Below are 27318 nucleotides of genomic sequence, written 5' to 3'. Positions count from 1 at the left end.
CGTAGCTCTATAGCTGAGTAAGTTAGAGCGTCGTGCTGAGAGCACAAAAGCCACGTATTCGGCCGCACCAAGTGCCATTTCATTTTTCGCCCCTAAAAGACAATGCTTCCTCCAGCGAGACACTGCCAGGTAAATAACAAGCGATCTTCACAAGAAGTAAGGCGTCTACACGTTGCGCGATACTGTCGCCTACGGCCACACCGCGCGTAGTGCAGCGGTTCTCGTCTGTTCACCGGCGTTAGGAATCGTTGGCCGCGGTTAGTACATGGATGCGTGCTCGGCTGGGAACTCGACGTGCTCTTGGCTTCTTTCATTTTGCATTTTTCCTTCGGTTTCGTTGTTGCTTAGCAATAATGATGCGGTCCCGCACGCTGACGCCACTCTTGCCTGTCGGTACACTAAGGGGCGAATCTGTGGCCGCAATAAAATGAAAGGTTCTGTCGTGTGTTTGTCGTTTTTTGGTCTCTCCCAGTCGTTTCTAGCGCCTGCCCTCTACATATATGCCCATTTCCAAGCGTCAGCCGAGCAAAGTCGAGACAAGTCGACACATGGAGACACACGATGCTGAGAAACGAAACCCGCAGACTAGCGCCCTGGCAGCACGGACTGAGACGAGGGGCGAAGGAAAACTATTCGTAACGCGACAGTTCACAGTTTCGAAGATCGCGTTTCGTTACGTGGAACTCCCCCAGAAGAAAAAAGTACCTTTTGTGCGGTGGCCGGGAATCGAACCCGGATCAACTGCTTGGGAAGCAACCATGCTGACCGTTACACCACCACCGCGTTGTGCTGCGTCCCACCCACGCCCTGATGTGTCGGCTACCCTCCTGCCATCAGAGGCCGAAGGCGATGGTGCTGTAGGCGCTCAACGCCAGGGCGGGGGCGGGAACATCTGAACACAGTGTGTAGGTGCTGCTAGGGCGATGTAGCGTAACTAGAAGCAGAACTGACAGCCGTTGAAAAAACTGCCCTTTAATTTACAGCAGGGCGATAAAACAAATATCTAATGTGACGTACTTACTGATGATCCAGAGACGATTCAGCATATGTGTGCCAATCCAGAAGTAGAAAGCGCCAAAGTATCACAATATTAAGTTGGTTAGTTTGATCATCGCCTGGAGCATATCATTAGCTTCCCCTGAGGGCGAAATGCACAGCGTAGCCGTTGCTAGGGAACGGCCTTTCCTGTCGTTTTTTGTTTTCTCTGCGTCAATGTGAATAATGATAACTACAGTTCTGCTCGTTCCACTCAAGACAGATGGCGACGGAAAACAATGGTGTAAGGCACCATATTTAAGCTCTGGTTCCCGAAAGTGAGTGTGGGGTGCAACCTCACATCTGACAACTCGTTTTAAACACTCTAAAACCAACGTATTTCCTTCACACAAGAAAAAACACGCTAATTTCGCAGTCAGGCTCTGGAGATATACCTAGAAACGACGGTGGAAGAGATTTTGCGCCCACGCGTCAGATTGGCCGAGCGGTCTAAGGCGCCAGATTTAAGCTCTGGTTCCCTAAGGGGAGCGTGGGTTCGAACCCCACATCTGACAATGCATTTTAAATATTCCAAAACTACCAATTTCGTACATGCGGCAAAACAAGTAAATTACGTGGGAACAGGTTGCACAGATACTACTAGAAACGGCAGTGACTATGGTGCTTGCCTTGCAAGTCTGATTGTCTGGCGGTCAGAAAGAATGGAAAGCTGTTAGGAGATATGGCTTTCAGCCACGAGGCCCGGATTCGATTCCCGGTAGCCGAACATACTTTTGTTTGCTGAGTCTTGGTTATTCTCACGGCATTTACGATATCTTTGTGTTGTGGTTTTTGGGGTCCAAGCATGAGGCGAGCAAACGTGAACGAAAGCAGATATGTGTGTAAATGAGTGTCAAGGCAGTAATAAAGGTGGATTTGACGGTGGATCGGGTATTGGACTGCAGACGTACCACATTGCGTAGCTCTATAGCTGAGTAAGTTAGAGCGTCGTGCTGAGAGCACAAAAGCCACGTATTCGGCCGCACCAAGTGCCATTTCATTTTTCGCCCCTAAAAGACAATGCTTCCTCCAGCGAGACACTGCCAGGTAAATAACAAGCGATCTTCACAAGAAGTAAGGCGTCTACACGTTGCGCGATACTGTCGCCTACGGCCACACCGCGCGTAGTGCAGCGGTTCTCGTCTGTTCACCGGCGTTAGGAATCGTTGGCCGCGGTTAGTACATGGATGCGTGCTCGGCTGGGAACTCGACGTGCTCTTGGCTTCTTTCATTTTGCATTTTTCCTTCGGTTTCGTTGTTGCTTAGCAATAATGATGCGGTCCCGCACGCTGACGCCACTCTTGCCTGTCGGTACACTAAGGGGCGAATCTGTGGCCGCAATAAAATGAAAGGTTCTGTCGTGTGTTTGTCGTTTTTTGGTCTCTCCCAGTCGTTTCTAGCGCCTGCCCTCTACATATATGCCCATTTCCAAGCGTCAGCTTTCGCGTCAGCCGAGCAAAGTCGAGACAAGTCGACACATGGAGACACACGATGCTGAGAAACGAAACCCGCAGACTAGCGCCCTGGCAGCACGGACTGAGACGAGGGGCGAAGGAAAACTATTCGTAACGCGACAGTTCACAGTTTCGAAGATCGCGTTTCGTTACGTGGAACTCCCCCAGAAGAAAAAAGTACCTTTTGTGCGGTGGCCGGGAATCGAACCCGGATCAACTGCTTGGGAAGCAACCATGCTGACCGTTACACCACCACCGCGTTGTGCTGCGTCCCACCCACGCCCTGATGTGTCGGCTACCCTCCTGCCATCAGAGGCCGAAGGCGATGGTGCTGTAGGCGCTCAACGCCAGGGCGGGGGCGGGAACATCTGAACACAGTGTGTAGGTGCTGCTAGGGCGATGTAGCGTAACTAGAAGCAGAACTGACAGCCGTTGAAAAAACTGCCCTTTAATTTACAGCAGGGCGATAAAACAAATATCTAATGTGACGTACTTACTGATGATCCAGAGACGATTCAGCATATGTGTGCCAATCCAGAAGTAGAAAGCGCCAAAGTATCACAATATTAAGTTGGTTAGTTTGATCATCGCCTGGAGCATATCATTAGCTTCCCCTGAGGGCGAAATGCACAGCGTAGCCGTTGCTAGGGAACGGCCTTTCCTGTCGTTTTTTGTTTTCTCTGCGTCAATGTGAATAATGATAACTACAGTTCTGCTCGTTCCACTCAAGACAGATGGCGACGGAAAACAATGGTGTAAGGCACCATATTTAAGCTCTGGTTCCCGAAAGTGAGTGTGGGGTGCAACCTCACATCTGACAACTCGTTTTAAACACTCTAAAACCAACGTATTTCCTTCACACAAGAAAAAACACGCTAATTTCGCAGTCAGGCTCTGGAGATATACCTAGAAACGACGGTGGAAGAGATTTTGCGCCCACGCGTCAGATTGGCCGAGCGGTCTAAGGCGCCAGATTTAAGCTCTGGTTCCCTAAGGGGAGCGTGGGTTCGAACCCCACATCTGACAATGCATTTTAAATATTCCAAAACTACCAATTTCGTACATGCGGCAAAACAAGTAAATTACGTGGGAACAGGTTGCACAGATACTACTAGAAACGGCAGTGACTATGGTGCTTGCCTTGCAAGTCTGATTGTCTGGCGGTCAGAAAGAATGGAAAGCTGTTAGGAGATATGGCTTTCAGCCACGAGGCCCGGATTCGATTCCCGGTAGCCGAACATACTTTTGTTTGCTGAGTCTTGGTTATTCTCACGGCATTTACGATATCTTTGTGTTGTGGTTTTTGGGGTCCAAGCATGAGGCGAGCAAACGTGAACGAAAGCAGATATGTGTGTAAATGAGTGTCAAGGCAGTAATAAAGGTGGATTTGACGGTGGATCGGGTATTGGACTGCAGACGTACCACATTGCGTAGCTCTATAGCTGAGTAAGTTAGAGCGTCGTGCTGAGAGCACAAAAGCCACGTATTCGGCCGCACCAAGTGCCATTTCATTTTTCGCCCCTAAAAGACAATGCTTCCTCCAGCGAGACACTGCCAGGTAAATAACAAGCGATCTTCACAAGAAGTAAGGCGTCTACACGTTGCGCGATACTGTCGCCTACGGCCACACCGCGCGTAGTGCAGCGGTTCTCGTCTGTTCACCGGCGTTAGGAATCGTTGGCCGCGGTTAGTACATGGATGCGTGCTCGGCTGGGAACTCGACGTGCTCTTGGCTTCTTTCATTTTGCATTTTTCCTTCGGTTTCGTTGTTGCTTAGCAATAATGATGCGGTCCCGCACGCTGACGCCACTCTTGCCTGTCGGTACACTAAGGGGCGAATCTGTGGCCGCAATAAAATGAAAGGTTCTGTCGTGTGTTTGTCGTTTTTTGGTCTCTCCCAGTCGTTTCTAGCGCCTGCCCTCTACATATATGCCCATTTCCAAGCGTCAGCTTTCGCGTCAGCCGAGCAAAGTCGAGACAAGTCGACACATGGAGACACACGATGCTGAGAAACGAAACCCGCAGACTAGCGCCCTGGCAGCACGGACTGAGACGAGGGGCGAAGGAAAACTATTCGTAACGCGACAGTTCACAGTTTCGAAGATCGCGTTTCGTTACGTGGAACTCCCCCAGAAGAAAAAAGTACCTTTTGTGCGGTGGCCGGGAATCGAACCCGGATCAACTGCTTGGGAAGCAACCATGCTGACCGTTACACCACCACCGCGTTGTGCTGCGTCCCACCCACGCCCTGATGTGTCGGCTACCCTCCTGCCATCAGAGGCCGAAGGCGATGGTGCTGTAGGCGCTCAACGCCAGGGCGGGGGCGGGAACATCTGAACACAGTGTGTAGGTGCTGCTAGGGCGATGTAGCGTAACTAGAAGCAGAACTGACAGCCGTTGAAAAAACTGCCCTTTAATTTACAGCAGGGCGATAAAACAAATATCTAATGTGACGTACTTACTGATGATCCAGAGACGATTCAGCATATGTGTGCCAATCCAGAAGTAGAAAGCGCCAAAGTATCACAATATTAAGTTGGTTAGTTTGATCATCGCCTGGAGCATATCATTAGCTTCCCCTGAGGGCGAAATGCACAGCGTAGCCGTTGCTAGGGAACGGCCTTTCCTGTCCTTTTTTGTTTTCTCTGCGTCAATGTGAATAATGATAACTACAGTTCTGCTCGTTCCACTCAAGACAGATGGCGACGGAAAACAATGGTGTAAGGCACCATATTTAAGCTCTGGTTCCCGAAAGTGAGTGTGGGGTGCAACCTCACATCTGACAACTCGTTTTAAACACTCTAAAACCAACGTATTTCCTTCACACAAGAAAAAACACGCTAATTTCGCAGTCAGGCTCTGGAGATATACCTAGAAACGACGGTGGAAGAGATTTTGCGCCCACGCGTCAGATTGGCCGAGCGGTCTAAGGCGCCAGATTTAAGCTCTGGTTCCCTAAGGGGAGCGTGGGTTCGAACCCCACATCTGACAATGCATTTTAAATATTCCAAAACTACCAATTTCGTACATGCGGCAAAACAAGTAAATTACGTGGGAACAGGTTGCACAGATACTACTAGAAACGGCAGTGACTATGGTGCTTGCCTTGCAAGTCTGATTGTCTGGCGGTCAGAAAGAATGGAAAGCTGTTAGGAGATATGGCTTTCAGCCACGAGGCCCGGATTCGATTCCCGGTAGCCGAACATACTTTTGTTTGCTGAGTCTTGGTTATTCTCACGGCATTTACGATATCTTTGTGTTGTGGTTTTTGGGGTCCAAGCATGAGGCGAGCAAACGTGAACGAAAGCAGATATGTGTGTAAATGAGTGTCAAGGCAGTAATAAAGGTGGATTTGACGGTGGATCGGGTATTGGACTGCAGACGTACCACATTGCGTAGCTCTATAGCTGAGTAAGTTAGAGCGTCGTGCTGAGAGCACAAAAGCCACGTATTCGGCCGCACCAAGTGCCATTTCATTTTTCGCCCCTAAAAGACAATGCTTCCTCCAGCGAGACACTGCCAGGTAAATAACAAGCGATCTTCACAAGAAGTAAGGCGTCTACACGTTGCGCGATACTGTCGCCTACGGCCACACCGCGCGTAGTGCAGCGGTTCTCGTCTGTTCACCGGCGTTAGGAATCGTTGGCCGCGGTTAGTACATGGATGCGTGCTCGGCTGGGAACTCGACGTGCTCTTGGCTTCTTTCATTTTGCATTTTTCCTTCGGTTTCGTTGTTGCTTAGCAATAATGATGCGGTCCCGCACGCTGACGCCACTCTTGCCTGTCGGTACACTAAGGGGCGAATCTGTGGCCGCAATAAAATGAAAGGTTCTGTCGTGTGTTTGTCGTTTTTTGGTCTCTCCCAGTCGTTTCTAGCGCCTGCCCTCTACATATATGCCCATTTCCAAGCGTCAGCCGAGCAAAGTCGAGACAAGTCGACACATGGAGACACACGATGCTGAGAAACGAAACCCGCAGACTAGCGCCCTGGCAGCACGGACTGAGACGAGGGGCGAAGGAAAACTATTCGTAACGCGACAGTTCACAGTTTCGAAGATCGCGTTTCGTTACGTGGAACTCCCCCAGAAGAAAAAAGTACCTTTTGTGCGGTGGCCGGGAATCGAACCCGGATCAACTGCTTGGGAAGCAACCATGCTGACCGTTACACCACCACCGCGTTGTGCTGCGTCCCACCCACGCCCTGATGTGTCGGCTACCCTCCTGCCATCAGAGGCCGAAGGCGATGGTGCTGTAGGCGCTCAACGCCAGGGCGGGGGCGGGAACATCTGAACACAGTGTGTAGGTGCTGCTAGGGCGATGTAGCGTAACTAGAAGCAGAACTGACAGCCGTTGAAAAAACTGCCCTTTAATTTACAGCAGGGCGATAAAACAAATATCTAATGTGACGTACTTACTGATGATCCAGAGACGATTCAGCATATGTGTGCCAATCCAGAAGTAGAAAGCGCCAAAGTATCACAATATTAAGTTGGTTAGTTTGATCATCGCCTGGAGCATATCATTAGCTTCCCCTGAGGGCGAAATGCACAGCGTAGCCGTTGCTAGGGAACGGCCTTTCCTGTCCTTTTTTGTTTTCTCTGCGTCAATGTGAATAATGATAACTACAGTTCTGCTCGTTCCACTCAAGACAGATGGCGACGGAAAACAATGGTGTAAGGCACCATATTTAAGCTCTGGTTCCCGAAAGTGAGTGTGGGGTGCAACCTCACATCTGACAACTCGTTTTAAACACTCTAAAACCAACGTATTTCCTTCACACAAGAAAAAACACGCTAATTTCGCAGTCAGGCTCTGGAGATATACCTAGAAACGACGGTGGAAGAGATTTTGCGCCCACGCGTCAGATTGGCCGAGCGGTCTAAGGCGCCAGATTTAAGCTCTGGTTCCCTAAGGGGAGCGTGGGTTCGAACCCCACATCTGACAATGCATTTTAAACATTCCAAAACTACCAATTTCGTACATGCGGCAAAACAAGTAAATTACGTGGGAACAGGTTGCACAGATACTACTAGAAACGGCAGTGACTATGGTGCTTGCCTTGCAAGTCTGATTGTCTGGCGGTCAGAAAGAATGGAAAGCTGTTAGGAGATATGGCTTTCAGCCACGAGGCCCGGATTCGATTCCCGGTAGCCGAACATACTTTTGTTTGCTGAGTCTTGGTTATTCTCACGGCATTTACGATATCTTTGTGTTGTGGTTTTTGGGGTCCAAGCATGAGGCGAGCAAACGTGAACGAAAGCAGATATGTGTGTAAATGAGTGTCAAGGCAGTAATAAAGGTGGATTTGACGGTGGATCGGGTATTGGACTGCAGACGTACCACATTGCGTAGCTCTATAGCTGAGTAAGTTAGAGCGTCGTGCTGAGAGCACAAAAGCCACGTATTCGGCCGCACCAAGTGCCATTTCATTTTTCGCCCCTAAAAGACAATGCTTCCTCCAGCGAGACACTGCCAGGTAAATAACAAGCGATCTTCACAAGAAGTAAGGCGTCTACACGTTGCGCGATACTGTCGCCTACGGCCACACCGCGCGTAGTGCAGCGGTTCTCGTCTGTTCACCGGCGTTAGGAATCGTTGGCCGCGGTTAGTACATGGATGCGTGCTCGGCTGGGAACTCGACGTGCTCTTGGCTTCTTTCATTTTGCATTTTTCCTTCGGTTTCGTTGTTGCTTAGCAATAATGATGCGGTCCCGCACGCTGACGCCACTCTTGCCTGTCGGTACACTAAGGGGCGAATCTGTGGCCGCAATAAAATGAAAGGTTCTGTCGTGTGTTTGTCGTTTTTTGGTCTCTCCCAGTCGTTTCTAGCGCCTGCCCTCTACATATATGCCCATTTCCAAGCGTCAGCTTTCGCGTCAGCCGAGCAAAGTCGAGACAAGTCGACACATGGAGACACACGATGCTGAGAAACGAAACCCGCAGACTAGCGCCCTGGCAGCACGGACTGAGACGAGGGGCGAAGGAAAACTATTCGTAACGCGACAGTTCACAGTTTCGAAGATCGCGTTTCGTTACGTGGAACTCCCCCAGAAGAAAAAAGTACCTTTTGTGCGGTGGCCGGGAATCGAACCCGGATCAACTGCTTGGGAAGCAACCATGCTGACCGTTACACCACCACCGCGTTGTGCTGCGTCCCACCCACGCCCTGATGTGTCGGCTACCCTCCTGCCATCAGAGGCCGAAGGCGATGGTGCTGTAGGCGCTCAACGCCAGGGCGGGGGCGGGAACATCTGAACACAGTGTGTAGGTGCTGCTAGGGCGATGTAGCGTAACTAGAAGCAGAACTGACAGCCGTTGAAAAAACTGCCCTTTAATTTACAGCAGGGCGATAAAACAAATATCTAATGTGACGTACTTACTGATGATCCAGAGACGATTCAGCATATGTGTGCCAATCCAGAAGTAGAAAGCGCCAAAGTATCACAATATTAAGTTGGTTAGTTTGATCATCGCCTGGAGCATATCATTAGCTTCCCCTGAGGGCGAAATGCACAGCGTAGCCGTTGCTAGGGAACGGCCTTTCCTGTCCTTTTTTGTTTTCTCTGCGTCAATGTGAATAATGATAACTACAGTTCTGCTCGTTCCACTCAAGACAGATGGCGACGGAAAACAATGGTGTAAGGCACCATATTTAAGCTCTGGTTCCCGAAAGTGAGTGTGGGGTGCAACCTCACATCTGACAACTCGTTTTAAACACTCTAAAACCAACGTATTTCCTTCACACAAGAAAAAACACGCTAATTTCGCAGTCAGGCTCTGGAGATATACCTAGAAACGACGGTGGAAGAGATTTTGCGCCCACGCGTCAGATTGGCCGAGCGGTCTAAGGCGCCAGATTTAAGCTCTGGTTCCCTAAGGGGAGCGTGGGTTCGAACCCCACATCTGACAATGCATTTTAAATATTCCAAAACTACCAATTTCGTACATGCGGCAAAACAAGTAAATTACGTGGGAACAGGTTGCACAGATACTACTAGAAACGGCAGTGACTATGGTGCTTGCCTTGCAAGTCTGATTGTCTGGCGGTCAGAAAGAATGGAAAGCTGTTAGGAGATATGGCTTTCAGCCACGAGGCCCGGATTCGATTCCCGGTAGCCGAACATACTTTTGTTTGCTGAGTCTTGGTTATTCTCACGGCATTTACGATATCTTTGTGTTGTGGTTTTTGGGGTCCAAGCATGAGGCGAGCAAACGTGAACGAAAGCAGATATGTGTGTAAATGAGTGTCAAGGCAGTAATAAAGGTGGATTTGACGGTGGATCGGGTATTGGACTGCAGACGTACCACATTGCGTAGCTCTATAGCTGAGTAAGTTAGAGCGTCGTGCTGAGAGCACAAAAGCCACGTATTCGGCCGCACCAAGTGCCATTTCATTTTTCGCCCCTAAAAGACAATGCTTCCTCCAGCGAGACACTGCCAGGTAAATAACAAGCGATCTTCACAAGAAGTAAGGCGTCTACACGTTGCGCGATACTGTCGCCTACGGCCACACCGCGCGTAGTGCAGCGGTTCTCGTCTGTTCACCGGCGTTAGGAATCGTTGGCCGCGGTTAGTACATGGATGCGTGCTCGGCTGGGAACTCGACGTGCTCTTGGCTTCTTTCATTTTGCATTTTTCCTTCGGTTTCGTTGTTGCTTAGCAATAATGATGCGGTCCCGCACGCTGACGCCACTCTTGCCTGTCGGTACACTAAGGGGCGAATCTGTGGCCGCAATAAAATGAAAGGTTCTGTCGTGTGTTTGTCGTTTTTTGGTCTCTCCCAGTCGTTTCTAGCGCCTGCCCTCTACATATATGCCCATTTCCAAGCGTCAGCTTTCGCGTCAGCCGAGCAAAGTCGAGACAAGTCGACACATGGAGACACACGATGCTGAGAAACGAAACCCGCAGACTAGCGCCCTGGCAGCACGGACTGAGACGAGGGGCGAAGGAAAACTATTCGTAACGCGACAGTTCACAGTTTCGAAGATCGCGTTTCGTTACGTGGAACTCCCCCAGAAGAAAAAAGTACCTTTTGTGCGGTGGCCGGGAATCGAACCCGGATCAACTGCTTGGGAAGCAACCATGCTGACCGTTACACCACCACCGCGTTGTGCTGCGTCCCACCCACGCCCTGATGTGTCGGCTACCCTCCTGCCATCAGAGGCCGAAGGCGATGGTGCTGTAGGCGCTCAACGCCAGGGCGGGGGCGGGAACATCTGAACACAGTGTGTAGGTGCTGCTAGGGCGATGTAGCGTAACTAGAAGCAGAACTGACAGCCGTTGAAAAAACTGCCCTTTAATTTACAGCAGGGCGATAAAACAAATATCTAATGTGACGTACTTACTGATGATCCAGAGACGATTCAGCATATGTGTGCCAATCCAGAAGTAGAAAGCGCCAAAGTATCACAATATTAAGTTGGTTAGTTTGATCATCGCCTGGAGCATATCATTAGCTTCCCCTGAGGGCGAAATGCACAGCGTAGCCGTTGCTAGGGAACGGCCTTTCCTGTCGTTTTTTGTTTTCTCTGCGTCAATGTGAATAATGATAACTACAGTTCTGCTCGTTCCACTCAAGACAGATGGCGACGGAAAACAATGGTGTAAGGCACCATATTTAAGCTCTGGTTCCCGAAAGTGAGTGTGGGGTGCAACCTCACATCTGACAACTCGTTTTAAACACTCTAAAACCAACGTATTTCCTTCACACAAGAAAAAACACGCTAATTTCGCAGTCAGGCTCTGGAGATATACCTAGAAACGACGGTGGAAGAGATTTTGCGCCCACGCGTCAGATTGGCCGAGCGGTCTAAGGCGCCAGATTTAAGCTCTGGTTCCCTAAGGGGAGCGTGGGTTCGAACCCCACATCTGACAATGCATTTTAAATATTCCAAAACTACCAATTTCGTACATGCGGCAAAACAAGTAAATTACGTGGGAACAGGTTGCACAGATACTACTAGAAACGGCAGTGACTATGGTGCTTGCCTTGCAAGTCTGATTGTCTGGCGGTCAGAAAGAATGGAAAGCTGTTAGGAGATATGGCTTTCAGCCACGAGGCCCGGATTCGATTCCCGGTAGCCGAACATACTTTTGTTTGCTGAGTCTTGGTTATTCTCACGGCATTTACGATATCTTTGTGTTGTGGTTTTTGGGGTCCAAGCATGAGGCGAGCAAACGTGAACGAAAGCAGATATGTGTGTAAATGAGTGTCAAGGCAGTAATAAAGGTGGATTTGACGGTGGATCGGGTATTGGACTGCAGACGTACCACATTGCGTAGCTCTATAGCTGAGTAAGTTAGAGCGTCGTGCTGAGAGCACAAAAGCCACGTATTCGGCCGCACCAAGTGCCATTTCATTTTTCGCCCCTAAAAGACAATGCTTCCTCCAGCGAGACACTGCCAGGTAAATAACAAGCGATCTTCACAAGAAGTAAGGCGTCTACACGTTGCGCGATACTGTCGCCTACGGCCACACCGCGCGTAGTGCAGCGGTTCTCGTCTGTTCACCGGCGTTAGGAATCGTTGGCCGCGGTTAGTACATGGATGCGTGCTCGGCTGGGAACTCGACGTGCTCTTGGCTTCTTTCATTTTGCATTTTTCCTTCGGTTTCGTTGTTGCTTAGCAATAATGATGCGGTCCCGCACGCTGACGCCACTCTTGCCTGTCGGTACACTAAGGGGCGAATCTGTGGCCGCAATAAAATGAAAGGTTCTGTCGTGTGTTTGTCGTTTTTTGGTCTCTCCCAGTCGTTTCTAGCGCCTGCCCTCTACATATATGCCCATTTCCAAGCGTCAGCTTTCGCGTCAGCCGAGCAAAGTCGAGACAAGTCGACACATGGAGACACACGATGCTGAGAAACGAAACCCGCAGACTAGCGCCCTGGCAGCACGGACTGAGACGAGGGGCGAAGGAAAACTATTCGTAACGCGACAGTTCACAGTTTCGAAGATCGCGTTTCGTTACGTGGAACTCCCCCAGAAGAAAAAAGTACCTTTTGTGCGGTGGCCGGGAATCGAACCCGGATCAACTGCTTGGGAAGCAACCATGCTGACCGTTACACCACCACCGCGTTGTGCTGCGTCCCACCCACGCCCTGATGTGTCGGCTACCCTCCTGCCATCAGAGGCCGAAGGCGATGGTGCTGTAGGCGCTCAACGCCAGGGCGGGGGCGGGAACATCTGAACACAGTGTGTAGGTGCTGCTAGGGCGATGTAGCGTAACTAGAAGCAGAACTGACAGCCGTTGAAAAAACTGCCCTTTAATTTACAGCAGGGCGATAAAACAAATATCTAATGTGACGTACTTACTGATGATCCAGAGACGATTCAGCATATGTGTGCCAATCCAGAAGTAGAAAGCGCCAAAGTATCACAATATTAAGTTGGTTAGTTTGATCATCGCCTGGAGCATATCATTAGCTTCCCCTGAGGGCGAAATGCACAGCGTAGCCGTTGCTAGGGAACGGCCTTTCCTGTCCTTTTTTGTTTTCTCTGCGTCAATGTGAATAATGATAACTACAGTTCTGCTCGTTCCACTCAAGACAGATGGCGACGGAAAACAATGGTGTAAGGCACCATATTTAAGCTCTGGTTCCCGAAAGTGAGTGTGGGGTGCAACCTCACATCTGACAACTCGTTTTAAACACTCTAAAACCAACGTATTTCCTTCACACAAGAAAAAACACGCTAATTTCGCAGTCAGGCTCTGGAGATATACCTAGAAACGACGGTGGAAGAGATTTTGCGCCCACGCGTCAGATTGGCCGAGCGGTCTAAGGCGCCAGATTTAAGCTCTGGTTCCCTAAGGGGAGCGTGGGTTCGAACCCCACATCTGACAATGCATTTTAAATATTCCAAAACTACCAATTTCGTACATGCGGCAAAACAAGTAAATTACGTGGGAACAGGTTGCACAGATACTACTAGAAACGGCAGTGACTATGGTGCTTGCCTTGCAAGTCTGATTGTCTGGCGGTCAGAAAGAATGGAAAGCTGTTAGGAGATATGGCTTTCAGCCACGAGGCCCGGATTCGATTCCCGGTAGCCGAACATACTTTTGTTTGCTGAGTCTTGGTTATTCTCACGGCATTTACGATATCTTTGTGTTGTGGTTTTTGGGGTCCAAGCATGAGGCGAGCAAACGTGAACGAAAGCAGATATGTGTGTAAATGAGTGTCAAGGCAGTAATAAAGGTGGATTTGACGGTGGATCGGGTATTGGACTGCAGACGTACCACATTGCGTAGCTCTATAGCTGAGTAAGTTAGAGCGTCGTGCTGAGAGCACAAAAGCCACGTATTCGGCCGCACCAAGTGCCATTTCATTTTTCGCCCCTAAAAGACAATGCTTCCTCCAGCGAGACACTGCCAGGTAAATAACAAGCGATCTTCACAAGAAGTAAGGCGTCTACACGTTGCGCGATACTGTCGCCTACGGCCACACCGCGCGTAGTGCAGCGGTTCTCGTCTGTTCACCGGCGTTAGGAATCGTTGGCCGCGGTTAGTACATGGATGCGTGCTCGGCTGGGAACTCGACGTGCTCTTGGCTTCTTTCATTTTGCATTTTTCCTTCGGTTTCGTTGTTGCTTAGCAATAATGATGCGGTCCCGCACGCTGACGCCACTCTTGCCTGTCGGTACACTAAGGGGCGAATCTGTGGCCGCAATAAAATGAAAGGTTCTGTCGTGTGTTTGTCGTTTTTTGGTCTCTCCCAGTCGTTTCTAGCGCCTGCCCTCTACATATATGCCCATTTCCAAGCGTCAGCTTTCGCGTCAGCCGAGCAAAGTCGAGACAAGTCGACACATGGAGACACACGATGCTGAGAAACGAAACCCGCAGACTAGCGCCCTGGCAGCACGGACTGAGACGAGGGGCGAAGGAAAACTATTCGTAACGCGACAGTTCACAGTTTCGAAGATCGCGTTTCGTTACGTGGAACTCCCCCAGAAGAAAAAAGTACCTTTTGTGCGGTGGCCGGGAATCGAACCCGGATCAACTGCTTGGGAAGCAACCATGCTGACCGTTACACCACCACCGCGTTGTGCTGCGTCCCACCCACGCCCTGATGTGTCGGCTACCCTCCTGCCATCAGAGGCCGAAGGCGATGGTGCTGTAGGCGCTCAACGCCAGGGCGGGGGCGGGAACATCTGAACACAGTGTGTAGGTGCTGCTAGGGCGATGTAGCGTAACTAGAAGCAGAACTGACAGCCGTTGAAAAAACTGCCCTTTAATTTACAGCAGGGCGATAAAACAAATATCTAATGTGACGTACTTACTGATGATCCAGAGACGATTCAGCATATGTGTGCCAATCCAGAAGTAGAAAGCGCCAAAGTATCACAATATTAAGTTGGTTAGTTTGATCATCGCCTGGAGCATATCATTAGCTTCCCCTGAGGGCGAAATGCACAGCGTAGCCGTTGCTAGGGAACGGCCTTTCCTGTCCTTTTTTGTTTTCTCTGCGTCAATGTGAATAATGATAACTACAGTTCTGCTCGTTCCACTCAAGACAGATGGCGACGGAAAACAATGGTGTAAGGCACCATATTTAAGCTCTGGTTCCCGAAAGTGAGTGTGGGGTGCAACCTCACATCTGACAACTCGTTTTAAACACTCTAAAACCAACGTATTTCCTTCACACAAGAAAAAACACGCTAATTTCGCAGTCAGGCTCTGGAGATATACATAGAAACGACGGTGGAAGAGATTTTGCGCCCACGCGTCAGATTGGCCGAGCGGTCTAAGGCGCCAGATTTAAGCTCTGGTTCCCTAAGGGGAGCGTGGGTTCGAACCCCACATCTGACAATGCATTTTAAATATTCCAAAACTACCAATTTCGTACATGCGGCAAAACAAGTAAATTACGTGGGAACAGGTTGCACAGATACTACTAGAAACGGCAGTGACTATGGTGCTTGCCTTGCAAGTCTGATTGTCTGGCGGTCAGAAAGAATGGAAAGCTGTTAGGAGATATGGCTTTCAGCCACGAGGCCCGGATTCGATTCCCGGTAGCCGAACATACTTTTGTTTGCTGAGTCTTGGTTATTCTCACGGCATTTACGATATCTTTGTGTTGTGGTTTTTGGGGTCCAAGCATGAGGCGAGCAAACGTGAACGAAAGCAGATATGTGTGTAAATGAGTGTCAAGGCAGTAATAAAGGTGGATTTGACGGTGGATCGGGTATTGGACTGCAGACGTACCACATTGCGTAGCTCTATAGCTGAGTAAGTTAGAGCGTCGTGCTGAGAGCACAAAAGCCACGTATTCGGCCGCACCAAGTGCCATTTCATTTTTCGCCCCTAAAAGACAATGCTTCCTCCAGCGAGACACTGCCAGGTAAATAACAAGCGATCTTCACAAGAAGTAAGGCGTCTACACGTTGCGCGATACTGTCGCCTACGGCCACACCGCGCGTAGTGCAGCGGTTCTCGTCTGTTCACCGGCGTTAGGAATCGTTGGCCGCGGTTAGTACATGGATGCGTGCTCGGCTGGGAACTCGACGTGCTCTTGGCTTCTTTCATTTTGCATTTTTCCTTCGGTTTCGTTGTTGCTTAGCAATAATGATGCGGTCCCGCACGCTGACGCCACTCTTGCCTGTCGGTACACTAAGGGGCGAATCTGTGGCCGCAATAAAATGAAAGGTTCTGTCGTGTGTTTGTCGTTTTTTGGTCTCTCCCAGTCGTTTCTAGCGCCTGCCCTCTACATATATGCCCATTTCCAAGCGTCAGCTTTCGCGTCAGCCGAGCAAAGTCGAGACAAGTCGACACATGGAGACACACGATGCTGAGAAACGAAACCCGCAGACTAGCGCCCTGGCAGCACGGACTGAGACGAGGGGCGAAGGAAAACTATTCGTAACGCGACAGTTCACAGTTTCGAAGATCGCGTTTCGTTACGTGGAACTCCCCCAGAAGAAAAAAGTACCTTTTGTGCGGTGGCCGGGAATCGAACCCGGATCAACTGCTTGGGAAGCAACCATGCTGACCGTTACACCACCACCGCGTTGTGCTGCGTCCCACCCACGCCCTGATGTGTCGGCTACCCTCCTGCCATCAGAGGCCGAAGGCGATGGTGCTGTAGGCGCTCAACGCCAGGGCGGGGGCGGGAACATCTGAACACAGTGTGTAGGTGCTGCTAGGGCGATGTAGCGTAACTAGAAGCAGAACTGACAGCCGTTGAAAAAACTGCCCTTTAATTTACAGCAGGGCGATAAAACAAATATCTAATGTGACGTACTTACTGATGATCCAGAGACGATTCAGCATATGTGTGCCAATCCAGAAGTAGAAAGCGCCAAAGTATCACAATATTAAGTTGGTTAGTTTGATCATCGCCTGGAGCATATCATTAGCTTCCCCTGAGGGCGAAATGCACAGCGTAGCCGTTGCTAGGGAACGGCCTTTCCTGTCCTTTTTTGTTTTCTCTGCGTCAATGTGAATAATGATAACTACAGTTCTGCTCGTTCCACTCAAGACAGATGGCGACGGAAAACAATGGTGTAAGGCACCATATTTAAGCTCTGGTTCCCGAAAGTGAGTGTGGGGTGCAACCTCACATCTGACAACTCGTTTTAAACACTCTAAAACCAACGTATTTCCTTCACACAAGAAAAAACACGCTAATTTCGCAGTCAGGCTCTGGAGATATACCTAGAAACGACGGTGGAAGAGATTTTGCGCCCACGCGTCAGATTGGCCGAGCGGTCTAAGGCGCCAGATTTAAGCTCTGGTTCCCTAAGGGGAGCGTGGGTTCGAACCCCACATCTGACAATGCATTTTAAATATTCAAAAACTACCAATTTCGTACATGCGGCAAAACAAGTAAATTACGTGGGAACAGGTTGCACAGATACTACTAGAAACGGCAGTGACTATGGTGCTTGCCTTGCAAGTCTGATTGTCTGGCGGTCAGAAAGAATGGAAAGCTGTTAGGAGATATGGCTTTCAGCCACGAGGCCCGGATTCGATTCCCGGTAGCCGAACATACTTTTGTTTGCTGAGTCTTGGTTATTCTCACGGCATTTACGATATCTTTGTGTTGTGGTTTTTGGGGTCCAAGCATGAGGCGAGCAAACGTGAACGAAAGCAGATATGTGTGTAAATGAGTGTCAAGGCAGTAATAAAGGTGGATTTGACGGTGGATCGGGTATTGGACTGCAGACGTACCACATTGCGTAGCTCTATAGCTGAGTAAGTTAGAGCGTCGTGCTGAGAGCACAAAAGCCACGTATTCGGCCGCACCAAGTGCCATTTCATTTTTCGCCCCTAAAAGACAATGCTTCCTCCAGCGAGACACTGCCAGGTAAATAACAAGCGATCTTCACAAGAAGTAAGGCGTCTACACGTTGCGCGATACTGTCGCCTACGGCCACACCGCGCGTAGTGCAGCGGTTCTCGTCTGTTCACCGGCGTTAGGAATCGTTGGCCGCGGTTAGTACATGGATGCGTGCTCGGCTGGGAACTCGACGTGCTCTTGGCTTCTTTCATTTTGCATTTTTCCTTCGGTTTCGTTGTTGCTTAGCAATAATGATGCGGTCCCGCACGCTGACGCCACTCTTGCCTGTCGGTACACTAAGGGGCGAATCTGTGGCCGCAATAAAATGAAAGGTTCTGTCGTGTGTTTGTCGTTTTTTGGTCTCTCCCAGTCGTTTCTAGCGCCTGCCCTCTACATATATGCCCATTTCCAAGCGTCAGCTTTCGCGTCAGCCGAGCAAAGTCGAGACAAGTCGACACATGGAGACACACGATGCTGAGAAACGAAACCCGCAGACTAGCGCCCTGGCAGCACGGACTGAGACGAGGGGCGAAGGAAAACTATTCGTAACGCGACAGTTCACAGTTTCGAAGATCGCGTTTCGTTACGTGGAACTCCCCCAGAAGAAAAAAGTACCTTTTGTGCGGTGGCCGGGAATCGAACCCGGATCAACTGCTTGGGAAGCAACCATGCTGACCGTTACACCACCACCGCGTTGTGCTGCGTCCCACCCACGCCCTGATGTGTCGGCTACCCTCCTGCCATCAGAGGCCGAAGGCGATGGTGCTGTAGGCGCTCAACGCCAGGGCGGGGGCGGGAACATCTGAACACAGTGTGTAGGTGCTGCTAGGGCGATGTAGCGTAACTAGAAGCAGAACTGACAGCCGTTGAAAAAACTGCCCTTTAATTTACAGCAGGGCGATAAAACAAATATCTAATGTGACGTACTTACTGATGATCCAGAGACGATTCAGCATATGTGTGCCAATCCAGAAGTAGAAAGCGCCAAAGTATCACAATATTAAGTTGGTTAGTTTGATCATCGCCTGGAGCATATCATTAGCTTCCCCTGAGGGCGAAATGCACAGCGTAGCCGTTGCTAGGGAACGGCCTTTCCTGTCCTTTTTTGTTTTCTCTGCGTCAATGTGAATAATGATAACTACAGTTCTGCTCGTTCCACTCAAGACAGATGGCGACGGAAAACAATGGTGTAAGGCACCATATTTAAGCTCTGGTTCCCGAAAGTGAGTGTGGGGTGCAACCTCACATCTGACAACTCGTTTTAAACACTCTAAAACCAACGTATTTCCTTCACACAAGAAAAAACACGCTAATTTCGCAGTCAGGCTCTGGAGATATACCTAGAAACGACGGTGGAAGAGATTTTGCGCCCACGCGTCAGATTGGCCGAGCGGTCTAAGGCGCCAGATTTAAGCTCTGGTTCCCTAAGGGGAGCGTGGGTTCGAACCCCACATCTGACAATGCATTTTAAATATTCAAAAACTACCAATTTCGTACATGCGGCAAAACAAGTAAATTACGTGGGAACAGGTTGCACAGATACTACTAGAAACGGCAGTGACTATGGTGCTTGCCTTGCAAGTCTGATTGTCTGGCGGTCAGAAAGAATGGAAAGCTGTTAGGAGATATGGCTTTCAGCCACGAGGCCCGGATTCGATTCCCGGTAGCCGAACATACTTTTGTTTGCTGAGTCTTGGTTATTCTCACGGCATTTACGATATCTTTGTGTTGTGGTTTTTGGGGTCCAAGCATGAGGCGAGCAAACGTGAACGAAAGCAGATATGTGTGTAAATGAGTGTCAAGGCAGTAATAAAGGTGGATTTGACGGTGGATCGGGTATTGGACTGCAGACGTACCACATTGCGTAGCTCTATAGCTGAGTAAGTTAGAGCGTCGTGCTGAGAGCACAAAAGCCACGTATTCGGCCGCACCAAGTGCCATTTCATTTTTCGCCCCTAAAAGACAATGCTTCCTCCAGCGAGACACTGCCAGGTAAATAACAAGCGATCTTCACAAGAAGTAAGGCGTCTACACGTTGCGCGATACTGTCGCCTACGGCCACACCGCGCGTAGTGCAGCGGTTCTCGTCTGTTCACCGGCGTTAGGAATCGTTGGCCGCGGTTAGTACATGGATGCGTGCTCGGCTGGGAACTCGACGTGCTCTTGGCTTCTTTCATTTTGCATTTTTCCTTCGGTTTCGTTGTTGCTTAGCAATAATGATGCGGTCCCGCACGCTGACGCCACTCTTGCCTGTCGGTACACTAAGGGGCGAATCTGTGGCCGCAATAAAATGAAAGGTTCTGTCGTGTGTTTGTCGTTTTTTGGTCTCTCCCAGTCGTTTCTAGCGCCTGCCCTCTACATATATGCCCATTTCCAAGCGTCAGCTTTCGCGTCAGCCGAGCAAAGTCGAGACAAGTCGACACATGGAGACACACGATGCTGAGAAACGAAACCCGCAGACTAGCGCCCTGGCAGCACGGACTGAGACGAGGGGCGAAGGAAAACTATTCGTAACGCGACAGTTCACAGTTTCGAAGATCGCGTTTCGTTACGTGGAACTCCCCCAGAAGAAAAAAGTACCTTTTGTGCGGTGGCCGGGAATCGAACCCGGATCAACTGCTTGGGAAGCAACCATGCTGACCGTTACACCACCACCGCGTTGTGCTGCGTCCCACCCACGCCCTGATGTGTCGGCTACCCTCCTGCCATCAGAGGCCGAAGGCGATGGTGCTGTAGGCGCTCAACGCCAGGGCGGGGGCGGGAACATCTGAACACAGTGTGTAGGTGCTGCTAGGGCGATGTAGCGTAACTAGAAGCAGAACTGACAGCCGTTGAAAAAACTGCCCTTTAATTTACAGCAGGGCGATAAAACAAATATCTAATGTGACGTACTTACTGATGATCCAGAGACGATTCAGCATATGTGTGCCAATCCAGAAGTAGAAAGCGCCAAAGTATCACAATATTAAGTTGGTTAGTTTGATCATCGCCTGGAGCATATCATTAGCTTCCCCTGAGGGCGAAATGCACAGCGTAGCCGTTGCTAGGGAACGGCCTTTCCTGTCCTTTTTTGTTTTCTCTGCGTCAATGTGAATAATGATAACTACAGTTCTGCTCGTTCCACTCAAGACAGATGGCGACGGAAAACAATGGTGTAAGGCACCATATTTAAGCTCTGGTTCCCGAAAGTGAGTGTGGGGTGCAACCTCACATCTGACAACTCGTTTTAAACACTCTAAAACCAACGTATTTCCTTCACACAAGAAAAAACACGCTAATTTCGCAGTCAGGCTCTGGAGATATACCTAGAAACGACGGTGGAAGAGATTTTGCGCCCACGCGTCAGATTGGCCGAGCGGTCTAAGGCGCCAGATTTAAGCTCTGGTTCCCTAAGGGGAGCGTGGGTTCGAACCCCACATCTGACAATGCATTTTAAATATTCAAAAACTACCAATTTCGTACATGCGGCAAAACAAGTAAATTACGTGGGAACAGGTTGCACAGATACTACTAGAAACGGCAGTGACTATGGTGCTTGCCTTGCAAGTCTGATTGTCTGGCGGTCAGAAAGAATGGAAAGCTGTTAGGAGATATGGCTTTCAGCCACGAGGCCCGGATTCGATTCCCGGTAGCCGAACATACTTTTGTTTGCTGAGTCTTGGTTATTCTCACGGCATTTACGATATCTTTGTGTTGTGGTTTTTGGGGTCCAAGCATGAGGCGAGCAAACGTGAACGAAAGCAGATATGTGTGTAAATGAGTGTCAAGGCAGTAATAAAGGTGGATTTGACGGTGGATCGGGTATTGGACTGCAGACGTACCACATTGCGTAGCTCTATAGCTGAGTAAGTTAGAGCGTCGTGCTGAGAGCACAAAAGCCACGTATTCGGCCGCACCAAGTGCCATTTCATTTTTCGCCCCTAAAAGACAATGCTTCCTCCAGCGAGACACTGCCAGGTAAATAACAAGCGATCTTCACAAGAAGTAAGGCGTCTACACGTTGCGCGATACTGTCGCCTACGGCCACACCGCGCGTAGTGCAGCGGTTCTCGTCTGTTCACCGGCGTTAGGAATCGTTGGCCGCGGTTAGTACATGGATGCGTGCTCGGCTGGGAACTCGACGTGCTCTTGGCTTCTTTCATTTTGCATTTTTCCTTCGGTTTCGTTGTTGCTTAGCAATAATGATGCGGTCCCGCACGCTGACGCCACTCTTGCCTGTCGGTACACTAAGGGGCGAATCTGTGGCCGCAATAAAATGAAAGGTTCTGTCGTGTGTTTGTCGTTTTTTGGTCTCTCCCAGTCGTTTCTAGCGCCTGCCCTCTACATATATGCCCATTTCCAAGCGTCAGCTTTCGCGTCAGCCGAGCAAAGTCGAGACAAGTCGACACATGGAGACACACGATGCTGAGAAACGAAACCCGCAGACTAGCGCCCTGGCAGCACGGACTGAGACGAGGGGCGAAGGAAAACTATTCGTAACGCGACAGTTCACAGTTTCGAAGATCGCGTTTCGTTACGTGGAACTCCCCCAGAAGAAAAAAGTACCTTTTGTGCGGTGGCCGGGAATCGAACCCGGATCAACTGCTTGGGAAGCAACCATGCTGACCGTTACACCACCACCGCGTTGTGCTGCGTCCCACCCACGCCCTGATGTGTCGGCTACCCTCCTGCCATCAGAGGCCGAAGGCGATGGTGCTGTAGGCGCTCAACGCCAGGGCGGGGGCGGGAACATCTGAACACAGTGTGTAGGTGCTGCTAGGGCGATGTAGCGTAACTAGAAGCAGAACTGACAGCCGTTGAAAAAACTGCCCTTTAATTTACAGCAGGGCGATAAAACAAATATCTAATGTGACGTACTTACTGATGATCCAGAGACGATTCAGCATATGTGTGCCAATCCAGAAGTAGAAAGCGCCAAAGTATCACAATATTAAGTTGGTTAGTTTGATCATCGCCTGGAGCATATCATTAGCTTCCCCTGAGGGCGAAATGCACAGCGTAGCCGTTGCTAGGGAACGGCCTTTCCTGTCCTTTTTTGTTTTCTCTGCGTCAATGTGAATAATGATAACTACAGTTCTGCTCGTTCCACTCAAGACAGATGGCGACGGAAAACAATGGTGTAAGGCACCATATTTAAGCTCTGGTTCCCGAAAGTGAGTGTGGGGTGCAACCTCACATCTGACAACTCGTTTTAAACACTCTAAAACCAACGTATTTCCTTCACACAAGAAAAAACACGCTAATTTCGCAGTCAGGCTCTGGAGATATACCTAGAAACGACGGTGGAAGAGATTTTGCGCCCACGCGTCAGATTGGCCGAGCGGTCTAAGGCGCCAGATTTAAGCTCTGGTTCCCTAAGGGGAGCGTGGGTTCGAACCCCACATCTGACAATGCATTTTAAATATTCAAAAACTACCAATTTCGTACATGCGGCAAAACAAGTAAATTACGTGGGAACAGGTTGCACAGATACTACTAGAAACGGCAGTGACTATGGTGCTTGCCTTGCAAGTCTGATTGTCTGGCGGTCAGAAAGAATGGAAAGCTGTTAGGAGATATGGCTTTCAGCCACGAGGCCCGGATTCGATTCCCGGTAGCCGAACATACTTTTGTTTGCTGAGTCTTGGTTATTCTCACGGCATTTACGATATCTTTGTGTTGTGGTTTTTGGGGTCCAAGCATGAGGCGAGCAAACGTGAACGAAAGCAGATATGTGTGTAAATGAGTGTCAAGGCAGTAATAAAGGTGGATTTGACGGTGGATCGGGTATTGGACTGCAGACGTACCACATTGCGTAGCTCTATAGCTGAGTAAGTTAGAGCGTCGTGCTGAGAGCACAAAAGCCACGTATTCGGCCGCACCAAGTGCCATTTCATTTTTCGCCCCTAAAAGACAATGCTTCCTCCAGCGAGACACTGCCAGGTAAATAACAAGCGATCTTCACAAGAAGTAAGGCGTCTACACGTTGCGCGATACTGTCGCCTACGGCCACACCGCGCGTAGTGCAGCGGTTCTCGTCTGTTCACCGGCGTTAGGAATCGTTGGCCGCGGTTAGTACATGGATGCGTGCTCGGCTGGGAACTCGACGTGCTCTTGGCTTCTTTCATTTTGCATTTTTCCTTCGGTTTCGTTGTTGCTTAGCAATAATGATGCGGTCCCGCACGCTGACGCCACTCTTGCCTGTCGGTACACTAAGGGGCGAATCTGTGGCCGCAATAAAATGAAAGGTTCTGTCGTGTGTTTGTCGTTTTTTGGTCTCTCCCAGTCGTTTCTAGCGCCTGCCCTCTACATATATGCCCATTTCCAAGCGTCAGCTTTCGCGTCAGCCGAGCAAAGTCGAGACAAGTCGACACATGGAGACACACGATGCTGAGAAACGAAACCCGCAGACTAGCGCCCTGGCAGCACGGACTGAGACGAGGGGCGAAGGAAAACTATTCGTAACGCGACAGTTCACAGTTTCGAAGATCGCGTTTCGTTACGTGGAACTCCCCCAGAAGAAAAAAGTACCTTTTGTGCGGTGGCCGGGAATCGAACCCGGATCAACTGCTTGGGAAGCAACCATGCTGACCGTTACACCACCACCGCGTTGTGCTGCGTCCCACCCACGCCCTGATGTGTCGGCTACCCTCCTGCCATCAGAGGCCGAAGGCGATGGTGCTGTAGGCGCTCAACGCCAGGGCGGGGGCGGGAACATCTGAACACAGTGTGTAGGTGCTGCTAGGGCGATGTAGCGTAACTAGAAGCAGAACTGACAGCCGTTGAAAAAACTGCCCTTTAATTTACAGCAGGGCGATAAAACAAATATCTAATGTGACGTACTTACTGATGATCCAGAGACGATTCAGCATATGTGTGCCAATCCAGAAGTAGAAAGCGCCAAAGTATCACAATATTAAGTTGGTTAGTTTGATCATCGCCTGGAGCATATCATTAGCTTCCCCTGAGGGCGAAATGCACAGCGTAGCCGTTGCTAGGGAACGGCCTTTCCTGTCCTTTTTTGTTTTCTCTGCGTCAATGTGAATAATGATAACTACAGTTCTGCTCGTTCCACTCAAGACAGATGGCGACGGAAAACAATGGTGTAAGGCACCATATTTAAGCTCTGGTTCCCGAAAGTGAGTGTGGGGTGCAACCTCACATCTGACAACTCGTTTTAAACACTCTAAAACCAACGTATTTCCTTCACACAAGAAAAAACACGCTAATTTCGCAGTCAGGCTCTGGAGATATACCTAGAAACGACGGTGGAAGAGATTTTGCGCCCACGCGTCAGATTGGCCGAGCGGTCTAAGGCGCCAGATTTAAGCTCTGGTTCCCTAAGGGGAGCGTGGGTTCGAACCCCACATCTGACAATGCATTTTAAATATTCCAAAACTACCAATTTCGTACATGCGGCAAAACAAGTAAATTACGTGGGAACAGGTTGCACAGATACTACTAGAAACGGCAAGTGACTATGGTGCTTGCCTTGCAAGTCTGGATTGTCTGGCGGTCAGAAAGAATGGGAAAGCTGTTAGGAGATATGGCTTTCAGCCACGAGGCCCGGATTCGATTCCGGTAGCCGAACATACTTTTGTTATGCTGAGTCTTGGTTATTCTCACGGCATTTACGATATCTTTGTGTTGTGTGGGTTTTTGGGGTCCAAGCATGAGGCGAGCAAACGTGAACGAAAGCAGATATGTGTGTGTAAATGAGTGTCAAAGGCAGTATATATAAGGTGGATTCGGGTATTGGACTGCCAGACGTACCACATTGCGTAGCTCTATAGCTGAGTAAGTTAGAGCGTCGTGCTGAGAGCACAAAAGCCACGTATTCGGCCCGCACCAAGTGCCATTTCATTTTTCGCCCCTAAAAGACAATGCATCCTCCAGCGAGACACTGCCAGGTAAAATAACAAGCGATCTTCACAAGTAAGTAAGGCGTCTACACGTTGCGCGATACTGTCGCCTACGGCCACACCGCGCGTAAGTTGCAGCGGTTCTCGTCTGTTCACCGGCGTTAGGAATCGTTGGCCGCGGTTAGTACATGGATGCGTGCTCGGCTGGGAACTCGACGTGCTCTTGGCTTCTTTCATTTTGCATTTTTCCTTCGGTTTCGTTGTTGCTTAGCAATAATGATGCGGTCCCGCACGCTGACGCCACTCTTGCCTGTCGGTACACTAAGGGGGCGAATCTGTGGCCGCAATAAATGAAAGGTTCTGTCGTGTGGTTTGTCGTTTTTTGGTCTCTCCCAGTCGTTTCTAGCGCCTGCCCTCTACATATATGCCCATTTCCAAGCGTCAGCTTTCGCGTCAGCCGAGCAAAGTCGAGACAAGTCGACACATGGAGACACACGATGCTGAGAAACGAAACCCGCAGACTAGCGCCCTGGCAGCACGGACTGAGACGAGGGGGCGAAGGAAAACTATTCGTAACGCGACAGTTCACAGTTTCGAAGATCGCGTTTCGTTACGTGGAACTCCCCCAGAAGAAAAAAAGTACCTTTTGTGCGGTGGCCGGGAATCGAACCCGGATCAACTGCTTGGGAAGCAACCATGCTGACCGTTACACCACCACCGCGTTGTGCTGCGTCCCACCCACGCCCTGATGTGTCGGCTACCCTCCTGCCATCAGAGGCCGAAGGCGATGGTGCTGTAGGCGCTCAACGCCAGGGCGGGGGCGGGAACATCTGAACACAGTGTGTAGGTGCTGCTAGGGCGATGTAGCGTAACTAGAAGCAGAACTGACAGCCGTTGAAAAAACTGCCCTTTAATTTACAGCAGGGGCGATAAAACAAATATCTAATGTGACGTACTTACTGATGATCCAGAGACGATTCAGCATATGTGTGCCAATCCAGAAGTAGGAAAGCGCCAAAGTATCACAATATTAAGTTGGTTAGTTTGATCATCGCCTGGAGCATATCATTAGCTTCCCTGAGGGCGAAATGCACAGCGTAGCCGTTGCTAGGGAACGGCCTTTCCTGTCCTTTTTTTGTTTTCCTCTGCGTCAATGTGAATAATGATAACTACAGTTCTGCTCGTTCCACTCAAGACAGATGGCGACGGAAAACAATGGTGTAAGGCACCATATTAAGCTCTGGTTCCCGAAAGTGAGTGTGGGGTGCAACCTCACATCTGACAAACTCGTTTTAAACACTCTAAAACCAACGTATTTCCTTCACACAAGAAAAAAACACGCTAATTTCGCAGTCAGGCTCTGGAGATATACCTAGAAACGACGGTGGAAGAGATTTTGCGCCCCACGCGTCAGATTGGCCGAGCGGTCTAAGGCCGCCAGATTTAAGCTCTGGTTCCCTAAGGGGAGCGGTGGGTTCGAACCCCACATCTGACAATGCATTTTAAATATTCCAAAACTACCAATTTCGTACATGCGGCAAAACAAGTAAATTACGTGGGAACAGGTTGCACAGATACTACTAGAAACGGCAGTGGACTATGGTGCTTGCCTTGCAAGTCTGATTGTCTGGCGGTCAGAAAGAATGGAAAGCTGTTAGGAGATATGGCTTTCAGCCACGAGGCCCGGATTCGATTCCCGGTAGCCGAACATACT

General features: G+C 49.8%; 28 non-coding genes across 28 annotated transcripts; 14 read left to right on the top strand and 14 right to left on the bottom strand.

The window, feature by feature from the left end:
* Window positions 1–711: 711 nt before the first annotated feature.
* On the bottom strand, window positions 712–783 carry Trnag-ccc. Its single transcript has one exon. It is a non-coding gene; the product is annotated as a tRNA-Gly (tRNA).
* A 683-nt stretch (window positions 784–1466) lies between these two features.
* On the top strand, window positions 1467–1550 carry Trnal-uaa. Its single transcript has one exon. It is a non-coding gene; the product is annotated as a tRNA-Leu (tRNA).
* Window positions 1551–2676: 1126 nt separating this feature from the next.
* Window positions 2677–2748, bottom strand: Trnag-ccc. Its single transcript has one exon. It is a non-coding gene; the product is annotated as a tRNA-Gly (tRNA).
* A 683-nt stretch (window positions 2749–3431) lies between these two features.
* On the top strand, window positions 3432–3515 carry Trnal-uaa. The gene has a single exon. It is a non-coding gene; the product is annotated as a tRNA-Leu (tRNA).
* Window positions 3516–4641: 1126 nt separating this feature from the next.
* Window positions 4642–4713, bottom strand: Trnag-ccc. Its single transcript has one exon. It is a non-coding gene; the product is annotated as a tRNA-Gly (tRNA).
* A 683-nt stretch (window positions 4714–5396) lies between these two features.
* Window positions 5397–5480, top strand: Trnal-uaa. Its single transcript has one exon. It is a non-coding gene; the product is annotated as a tRNA-Leu (tRNA).
* Window positions 5481–6594: 1114 nt separating this feature from the next.
* On the bottom strand, window positions 6595–6666 carry Trnag-ccc. The gene has a single exon. It is a non-coding gene; the product is annotated as a tRNA-Gly (tRNA).
* A 683-nt stretch (window positions 6667–7349) lies between these two features.
* On the top strand, window positions 7350–7433 carry Trnal-uaa. The gene has a single exon. It is a non-coding gene; the product is annotated as a tRNA-Leu (tRNA).
* Window positions 7434–8559: 1126 nt separating this feature from the next.
* On the bottom strand, window positions 8560–8631 carry Trnag-ccc. The gene has a single exon. It is a non-coding gene; the product is annotated as a tRNA-Gly (tRNA).
* Window positions 8632–9314: 683 nt separating this feature from the next.
* On the top strand, window positions 9315–9398 carry Trnal-uaa. The gene has a single exon. It is a non-coding gene; the product is annotated as a tRNA-Leu (tRNA).
* Window positions 9399–10524: 1126 nt separating this feature from the next.
* Trnag-ccc lies at window positions 10525–10596 on the bottom strand. The gene has a single exon. It is a non-coding gene; the product is annotated as a tRNA-Gly (tRNA).
* Window positions 10597–11279: 683 nt separating this feature from the next.
* Window positions 11280–11363, top strand: Trnal-uaa. The gene has a single exon. It is a non-coding gene; the product is annotated as a tRNA-Leu (tRNA).
* Window positions 11364–12489: 1126 nt separating this feature from the next.
* On the bottom strand, window positions 12490–12561 carry Trnag-ccc. The gene has a single exon. It is a non-coding gene; the product is annotated as a tRNA-Gly (tRNA).
* A 683-nt stretch (window positions 12562–13244) lies between these two features.
* Window positions 13245–13328, top strand: Trnal-uaa. Its single transcript has one exon. It is a non-coding gene; the product is annotated as a tRNA-Leu (tRNA).
* A 1126-nt stretch (window positions 13329–14454) lies between these two features.
* Window positions 14455–14526, bottom strand: Trnag-ccc. The gene has a single exon. It is a non-coding gene; the product is annotated as a tRNA-Gly (tRNA).
* Window positions 14527–15209: 683 nt separating this feature from the next.
* Trnal-uaa lies at window positions 15210–15293 on the top strand. The gene has a single exon. It is a non-coding gene; the product is annotated as a tRNA-Leu (tRNA).
* Window positions 15294–16419: 1126 nt separating this feature from the next.
* Trnag-ccc lies at window positions 16420–16491 on the bottom strand. Its single transcript has one exon. It is a non-coding gene; the product is annotated as a tRNA-Gly (tRNA).
* A 683-nt stretch (window positions 16492–17174) lies between these two features.
* Trnal-uaa lies at window positions 17175–17258 on the top strand. Its single transcript has one exon. It is a non-coding gene; the product is annotated as a tRNA-Leu (tRNA).
* A 1126-nt stretch (window positions 17259–18384) lies between these two features.
* On the bottom strand, window positions 18385–18456 carry Trnag-ccc. The gene has a single exon. It is a non-coding gene; the product is annotated as a tRNA-Gly (tRNA).
* Window positions 18457–19139: 683 nt separating this feature from the next.
* Window positions 19140–19223, top strand: Trnal-uaa. The gene has a single exon. It is a non-coding gene; the product is annotated as a tRNA-Leu (tRNA).
* Window positions 19224–20349: 1126 nt separating this feature from the next.
* Window positions 20350–20421, bottom strand: Trnag-ccc. Its single transcript has one exon. It is a non-coding gene; the product is annotated as a tRNA-Gly (tRNA).
* A 683-nt stretch (window positions 20422–21104) lies between these two features.
* On the top strand, window positions 21105–21188 carry Trnal-uaa. The gene has a single exon. It is a non-coding gene; the product is annotated as a tRNA-Leu (tRNA).
* A 1126-nt stretch (window positions 21189–22314) lies between these two features.
* Window positions 22315–22386, bottom strand: Trnag-ccc. The gene has a single exon. It is a non-coding gene; the product is annotated as a tRNA-Gly (tRNA).
* Window positions 22387–23069: 683 nt separating this feature from the next.
* Trnal-uaa lies at window positions 23070–23153 on the top strand. Its single transcript has one exon. It is a non-coding gene; the product is annotated as a tRNA-Leu (tRNA).
* Window positions 23154–24279: 1126 nt separating this feature from the next.
* Trnag-ccc lies at window positions 24280–24351 on the bottom strand. Its single transcript has one exon. It is a non-coding gene; the product is annotated as a tRNA-Gly (tRNA).
* A 683-nt stretch (window positions 24352–25034) lies between these two features.
* Window positions 25035–25118, top strand: Trnal-uaa. The gene has a single exon. It is a non-coding gene; the product is annotated as a tRNA-Leu (tRNA).
* A 1135-nt stretch (window positions 25119–26253) lies between these two features.
* Window positions 26254–26325, bottom strand: Trnag-ccc. The gene has a single exon. It is a non-coding gene; the product is annotated as a tRNA-Gly (tRNA).
* Window positions 26326–27013: 688 nt separating this feature from the next.
* On the top strand, window positions 27014–27099 carry Trnal-uaa. Its single transcript has one exon. It is a non-coding gene; the product is annotated as a tRNA-Leu (tRNA).
* Window positions 27100–27318: the final 219 nt, after the last annotated feature.

Source organism: Schistocerca americana, unplaced genomic scaffold (genome assembly GCF_021461395.2).
Source record: "Schistocerca americana isolate TAMUIC-IGC-003095 unplaced genomic scaffold, iqSchAmer2.1 HiC_scaffold_182, whole genome shotgun sequence".
Taxonomy (NCBI): Eukaryota; Metazoa; Arthropoda; class Insecta; order Orthoptera; family Acrididae; genus Schistocerca; species Schistocerca americana.
The sequence above is the reverse complement of the archived record's forward strand: the minus strand, read 5'-3'. Positions and strand labels throughout refer to the sequence as shown.